Genomic DNA, 8,057 nt, shown 5'->3' with positions numbered 1-8,057 from the left:
TTTCCCCCATATGCTCATTCCTAATTTCTAGACTGGATACCCTCTCTTCCAACTGCTTTATTTCTCTAGATCTCTGTTCGTCAACCTCTCTCTGTCTATTCTTTAATGCTCTCTAGCTTACCCCAAACCTTGTCTTTCTCCTCCTTCCAACGTTTATCCCATTCTTCCCATTTTTCTCTGACCTTTTTCACTTCCCCCCTTACATCGGTTCCCTGCCTATTCATATCCCTATTCATTTCATCCAATCTCTTTCTTGTTTCCTCTCTAAAGCATAAATCAAATAAATCAAATAAATCAAATAAATAAATGAAATAAATGAAAAAGGTAAATAAAAGAAAACCAATTTGTTCATTAACTAGGAGAACTAACAAAACAAGGGGATGAGCTTAATATTTTCATCAAGAACCAATTCGATTTCGAAACTCACTAAACCACGAGAAAAGTACAACATTAAAAAAATTCTGAATCAGCCCAATAATTAATGAAATTTTGATTTAAATTATTACTCAGATGAGGTACATCCTACCTGTTACTTCCAGGCAGTCGTTCATCACATCTTCCAATCAGAGTTAAAAGGGGTTAAAGGAGTAGAGTCGAGTGATTTAAACATGACGACTCGATGATTTTCGTGAGACTAACGAATCTGACATCGCAGACAGAAGAAGCAAAAACACCATACGTAGATGGCGGCATACAGCACACAGGGGTGTAGCTTGTAAATAGTTTAACGTCCAACATCATATTTAAAATTTCTTTAACATTTGTGTACATCTCTCTCTCTCCCTCGAATCTCACCCTTTTCAGTGGGACAGAAAATCGGGTAGTAACATATGGAAACTATTGTGTAAGCCTAGAAAACAAAGTTGCTTATCCTGTCATCTGCTCCGCTACCATGGAGATAAGCGGTAGTTTTTAAGGAAATACAAGTTGTGCTTAGAATTATTTTCAAGTGTTTTTGAATAAAGCCTCTAGACACTCTATATATAAACTTATGAATGTAGGAAAAAATGAACACCATGAAGATAAATCCTGTAAGTAATTTGTAAAATGTAAAAAGGATCAGTGATGATATTTGGGGCCCTTACGGTGGCCTTGGAATAATGATCATATCAACTCCGGGGGTCAAAACAACCGCAGTATTCTGGAGATACTACGGCTGTGCCCTAACGTTGGAACTTTGACTTAAGTGTGCGAGAGAGATAGACGTACGAGACGCAAGCTTCTAAGGGTAGAGTGTTTTACGTCAAAAAACATTTGTTTTGACCAATGACAGCAGCGGGAAAAGAGATATTAAAAACAAATTTTAAACCCTTTGAAAGGAACTGTTTATTGTGATAGAAATTTTCCGGTCGCATAGGCGGCCAAACTTCAGATCAATACTCTAAATAAAATGTATGAAGCCCTGACGGAAGAATTCTCTATTTTCGTGTCCTTCGTTCACAAGAGAAAGCTAGACAGAGTGAATAAGCAAGTCAAACGATTCCAGATCAACTGGGATTGAAAATATTCACAGATTTCTGCATATCTTTGTTGATTTTCTCGTAATAATATAATGAAGTTAATGAAGCCTATTAAAATTGTATTAATTAATATTGTACCAAATTATGATTTTTCTTAAAGGACTCCAATCTAGTAACAATAGGAAGCCATCTTCAACAGAAAGGAGGTGTAGATCTCGAGACAGTGAGAGTATGTGGGTTAGCTTTCGCAGATGATAAGATTGGTATGGCAGAGTCAATCAAGGACTTGCAAAAAATGTTGATAAAACGGAAGTCAAGCATGAAGTACGTGGGCCTCAAAATTAACGTCAACAAACCAAAGATTGTGGTGCCTATTCACTAGTGACGAAAGGATAGATGAGGAGTTAGATAGGCATATAAAAAAAGGTAAGAAGGTTATCAGTAGAGCAGCGCCCATTATCAAAAGTAAAAAAATATCAAGTAAAATTAAAAGGGGAATGCTGTAACTTGAAGTTACAATAGAGCCCTTTCTCCTTTCGGAACTGACCTAATTCAAAAGGGGCGAGGCCGGAAAATTGGCGATCGGGGTCAACGTGCCATAATTTGGTGCCGAACCTTAAAACTTTCTAGAATCCGAGTTTCCTTTTCCACGCTGAGAAAATAACGAGACCGTACACAGAAAATGTATAGAAAGACGATCGCGAAATAAAAGCACAATTTAAAAGAAAATAGATAGGATAAAGAAGTGACATGACTGGTTAAAAATAAGAAAATAGTAAAGTGAATCTAGGAAAATACATCCGAAAAAGGAAAATTTAAAAGAAAAACCGTCGGGAAAATTGTTAAAATTGAAAAGGAATATGTATACTCAATTTGCGCGATAAAAGCAAAACGTGTGCGGGACTGCCCTTGATCAAGATCAAGGCCAAGCGAGCCTTGGAGACCTTTCGAGAAAAATAAATTCGTCGCGATGTGAAACAAATTTCTAGAAAAATAATTTAAAATAAAACTTAACATTGAAACAGTTTCTTGAAAAAGTTAAAGGAAATTAAGAAATTTAAAAAGAAAAGAAAGAGAAAAATAGAATATAGATGAAATGCCTGATACATTTTTTTCAATACAGAGAATTCAATCAAATGGAAAAACAGATGGAATTGAGATCCGGAAAAATTAAAACCATAAACATAAAAATCTAGTCCCAGAGATCAATTTAGAAAGCAGGGAAAGTGAAAGTAGACAAGAATACGGAGAATGACATACGAATGAAAATAACGACGAAAGTAACGAAATTCAATTGGGTCAACAAACAAATTTGTCCCAAAATATCAATGAATTCCTCGGTGCAGTTTGTAGTCACAGGGAAAACTTTTTGCCTAAGATGCAATTGCCTACCCCACATAGAGTTACCCCTGCCAGATTTTACTCGACCTCCCCGCCATCGAATCTTTTGCCACCGAATTCGCATTTGGGCGTAGCATCGGATTACGTGGCGCCAAATTTTACGCTAGATCTCAGAAATTGGGAAAATTGTAGGAGATAATTCTGGTTTCTCGGAAGGAGAATTATTAGAAGTACTGGAAATTTTCGAGAAAGGTAAAACACTAGCAAAAATCAAAATAATGGGTAATTTGAAAAGGAATCAAATGTATGAAGTAGATTCGTTCTTAAATATAAATACGCGAGGAATTAAGGAGTTATATGAATTAATTGCTTATGACGAATTCTTAAGCAGAGAAAGAGAAGTGTTAAAGAACAAAAGCGAAATGATAGAAAGGAAACATGATGATTTAGGACAAGAAGAAGTGATGGAAATGAGAGGATGCGAAAAAGAATAATAAACAGAGAATTAGCAGTGGACGACATGATCAAACAGTGCATTTTGAATCAGAAAATATTAGTAATTGGGAAAATCCGGCTAAAGAAATTAAAATTAGAGAAAGATTTGAAAATGATTAAAGATGGCCGGAACTAGAAAGCCGTTATCGTAAAATAGAGAACAAAAATAGAGAAAGAATTGACCGTAGATTTAATGCACATATATCAAGACAGAGTGCCAGACCTGTAGAAGTTGCGACAAGATTAGAAAATAGAAAGAAATTGGATGATAGCGACTCTGGTGAAGAACAGAAAGAATTCCGAAATTTAGGGTCGCGTAGATCAAAATAAAGATCTACTTTCACACATTACAGATCATGTCGATTTGGCCATTTAAATTTTAAAATAGCAAAGATGATAGCCCCGTACAATTTCTAGACGACCTATACATATTTAAATGAGGATATCAAATTATTGATTTTGATATCTTCAAAAATTTAGACGCAATTTTATCGGAAGAAGCTCTTAAGTGGTAGCGTGTCACGAGACTTAATTGTAATTCGTTAGGAGATTTAAAAAAAGATTTGATTAAAGTTTACAGAGATGAGAAATTTTTAGAAGAGATTAGAAATAAAATAAAATTTTCTAATCAAAAGGAAGAACAAGATATTTTCTCATTGTTAACATAAATAAGAAAACGGCAGAGGCAAAGGCTTTGGTCTTTCTTAATTCTCATGATGCGACAAATAATGTACCATCGAGCGAAAGATTATTTTAATAAACAGAACCAGCGAGTGATCGAAGGCGGAAACACAATAACATTTCCACTAGAGGAAAATGCCTAAGTAAGCAGCCAAATACCGAGTGGAAAACTTAATGATCAGAAACAAAATACCGAAAAAGCCAATGTCTTTTTTCAGTAAACAAATACACATAAAAAATTAATGTTCGCATTTTCAAAATAAGAAAAACAGGCCGGCAGAATTATAATGGCGAATACATGCTCAAATTCAAATACTTTAATTAATTGAAAACTCTTATTCAGGCAAATAAATTGTGGAAAATGGCGAGGAAATGAGTATCATGGGCCAAGTGCTTATTCCTATCAAAATGAGCCATGTCACTAAAAACTTATTATTTAGAGTTTGCAGTGGGTACAAAATTTGACGACGTCTTTACGACATCGTTACGACATTTTTACGAAAACTTGAAGATGTACTATCTCCATGTCGTTAAAGTGTCTGTGCGATATCGTGAAAACTTCGAATAAACTGACGATGTCTTTACTATATCGTAAATATACCGTAACGACATGTTCATAGGGAAATCAGATCAAGTACAAATAGGAAGAATAAAGTAAGCGAAAATGAAAAGATAAGAATGAAAGAAGAATGTATGATAAAGAAAGAGAATAAGAATATTAAGGAAAATGAAAACGAGAAGTGTGAGGGGATAGCCGAGAGTACGCTAGACAGCGGGAAATCGGCACCTAAGTTCTGGAATTGCACTCCCCTCCCCAACGACAGGCCCTGTCTCCCTCATGTCGCAAGCAGCGAGAACTCAACCCAGACATGTATTTCACAGCAAATGGAAATACAACTGCAGAATAGATTCCAAGAGCTGGAAACGAGTAACTCTGAGATCCTTGAAAATGAGAAGTGCGAGTGAATTCCTGAGACAAACGGTTGAAGTATGAGGAACATGCACGGCAATCATAAAAAGAATGTGATAATAAATAAATGGTGAAATAAATTCAAGAAAAGGTTCAATTCGATACTTTATTCTAATACAAATTCTCAAAAGAAAAATAAGTTTAAAAAAATTAATACAAATGATTTTGTGAAAAATACAATAAAATACAAGGGTTCTCAATCGACAGTAAAAAATATCCAAACTAAAAATAAAATGAATTGAATCAATTTTAAAATAACGCTATTAGTAATAATATCATCATAGGAAAGCCTATAGTAACTAAGTAACCAATACCGCACGCATCAGAAATACGCGAAGGTATTATGGAACTTACAGAAACAGAACAGGAAAAAATGAACAAACTTTTAAAAGAAAAAATACCGGAAATGAGTAAGCAGCTGAAAGAAACTTTAACGGAACACAAATTTGATGTCTACGGATATGATCCTATCAAAAAAAGATATTATCGATAGAGATGATAAAAAAGCCTAATGGAAAATGTAGATTCTGCCTAGATTTTAGGAATGTTGAATAAGACAACTGAAAAAGATTTTGTATCCAATATCGATAATGGCGGAAAATTTTGACAGCTTAGGATCATCAAAATATATTTCAAAGATAGACCTACATTCGACTTTCAGTAAAATACCGTTGGAGACAATCTCTCGAGAAATAACAGCATTTGTAGGTCCAGGGAAAAGTATGTTTCGATTTATTCGGGTGCCTTTTGGCTTATATATTACAGCAGCAACAATTCAACGCCTCATGGACCAAATAATTACCCCGGATTTAAAAGCAAACGTTTTTTGTTATTTGGCCGAAAAGACATAGTTTCGGAAACACTTGAGGAACGTATGCATTATTTGAACTTAGTCTTAGATAAATTAAAAAAGGTAAGTTTAACCATCAGTTCACATAAGTGCGAATTTGGTTGTTTCGAAATTAAATATTTAGGATTTGTTGTGAACAATAAAGTCTTACAAATTGATGAAGATAATATTTAAAAAATTCTATAGTTCCCTCGAACAAAAACAATTAAGCAATCACAGTGTTTGATAGCAATGGCCTCTTGGTACAGGCGATTTATTCCATATTTTTCACAAATCATAGATCCCTTAAATCGGTTCTTGAAAAAAGGTAAAAACTGAAAATAAACATATGAACAGGAAAAAGCTTCGCAGACGATAAAAGGGTTGTTGACGACATCACATATCCTGTTTTGCCCTAACTTTAGTCCAGACGCGTTATCCAGGATAAATGAAATATAAAAATCTGTGTCGTCCATTTTGTCAAGGAGCATATAAACCGAAAACAAAAGGTTCATCGACGAAACGGATGAGTGGTATAAGTCCAAGTTTAGGCAAGTTAGAAAGAAACCAGAAGAATACGAAAAATGGCGAATAAGAGATAGCCAATTATATTTTTATAGACACGACCCTTTAAAAATCATCGTTAATACCCGGATCCAATCCTTGAAAATTAGTTATTCCGAAAAGGTTGATAAATCAAGTCCTATTCGAGGGACATGACTGTAAACAGTCTGGTCATCAGGGTATCGAAAAAACATACGCTAGAATTTCGGAAAATTACTTTTAGCCAGAAGTGTACTCAAATGTTTTAAAATATATTCAAAGCTGCGAAATATGTTTGAAAACAAAGCCCAGCAATCATAAAAAAATAGGTCTAATGGGTAAAAGAATTATTGAAGAACCATGGACAATGGTGTCCACTGATATCATGGGCCCACTCCCTAATTCAAATTACATAAACAAATATATCTTGGTATTTGTTGACTTTTTTAGAAAATGTGTAGAAATCATTCCAATAAAAAAGGCGAATGACCTAACAAGTGAGAATGAGTTTCAAAGGAAAATAATATCGAAGTGGGAACCTTCCAGATGTATGTTATTAGACAATGGCACCGAGTTCGTTAATAAGACGATTAGGGAACTCGGCCAGAAGTTTGCCATCAGACATCAGAGGACGCCGAAATACTACCCACAGGCGAATCCCATGGGGATATTTAATAAATCATTAAAGAGTATGTAATTCTTTAATATTTTTAGGTTTCGGAAATTCTAATATTGGAACGACGAATAATTTGAAACGACGTTTGGGTCATGGCGAATGGAAAGCAAGTGGCTTGAATTGTTTGATTATTTATTTAATCATCGGATTCATACTCGTTATTTGTATTTGTATTGTGAATTCGCGAACTTCTGTTTGGTCTGCTAATTGTTGTAAGAGTCTACGTGATCTGTTATGTCTTGAGTTAATTCTGTTCCCTAAAGGTTCGCTCATATCATTATCTTTTAAATTTAAATTGTTTGCTCTTATTTCACTACGGTTTTTGGTATTATTTTGAGAAATTTGATTAGATTCTTCTAATTGTTCCCTTAAATCAATTTGGACCGACTGTCTATTACGAAGTACGCTTTAATTTTTCCTATAATTTGATTCCATTATTTCTCTTACGTCTTCGAAAGAGCTATTAGCTGTGAGGTTTAATCTAACCCTTAAATGGTTTGCCTTTTTTCCCTTTATTTAAAGAATCTTTTCTTTTCTTGAGTCATAAATTCTTCGAACTCTTTACTTTCTAAAAGTTCGTCAGTCTCTAAAACGAATTGTGTATTGTTTTTCCAAAATGATTCGCGTTCATAAGTTTCGGTGTTAATTTGGGGGCGATTTTTCGAACTTCTTCTATTTTCTAGGTCAATTATTTTTTTTGTTTCTTATCTCAGGCTATGTCTTTCTATAGACGCGCCTTTTGTCTGTAAATTTTCGTTATCCCAGAAAAGGGTATTGTTTGTTGGGTCAAAGGTGCTATTAGGGATTTGCATGATGTCATGGAGTGGGCGTTAAATATTTTGAATTGATCTGTCTTTATTTGGCCTATTGCTTTTTATGAAAAAAGAAACAATGAACGAGAGAAAAATGTTTGGAGTATAAAAAACTTCAATTAAAATAATATTATTTCTTTTGTATTTTAACTGAAATAAATCATTGTAATCAAGTTCAGAAAATATTGAGTTCATTATATGCTCCTCGATGCAATTTTGAATATAAGGTTAAGTTATTTGTTACAAATTT

The sequence above is a fragment of the Belonocnema kinseyi genome, chromosome 8, assembly GCF_010883055.1.
Source record: "Belonocnema kinseyi isolate 2016_QV_RU_SX_M_011 chromosome 8, B_treatae_v1, whole genome shotgun sequence".
NCBI lineage: Eukaryota > Metazoa > Arthropoda > Insecta > Hymenoptera > Cynipidae > Belonocnema > Belonocnema kinseyi.
Note: the sequence above shows the minus strand (reverse complement) of the source record.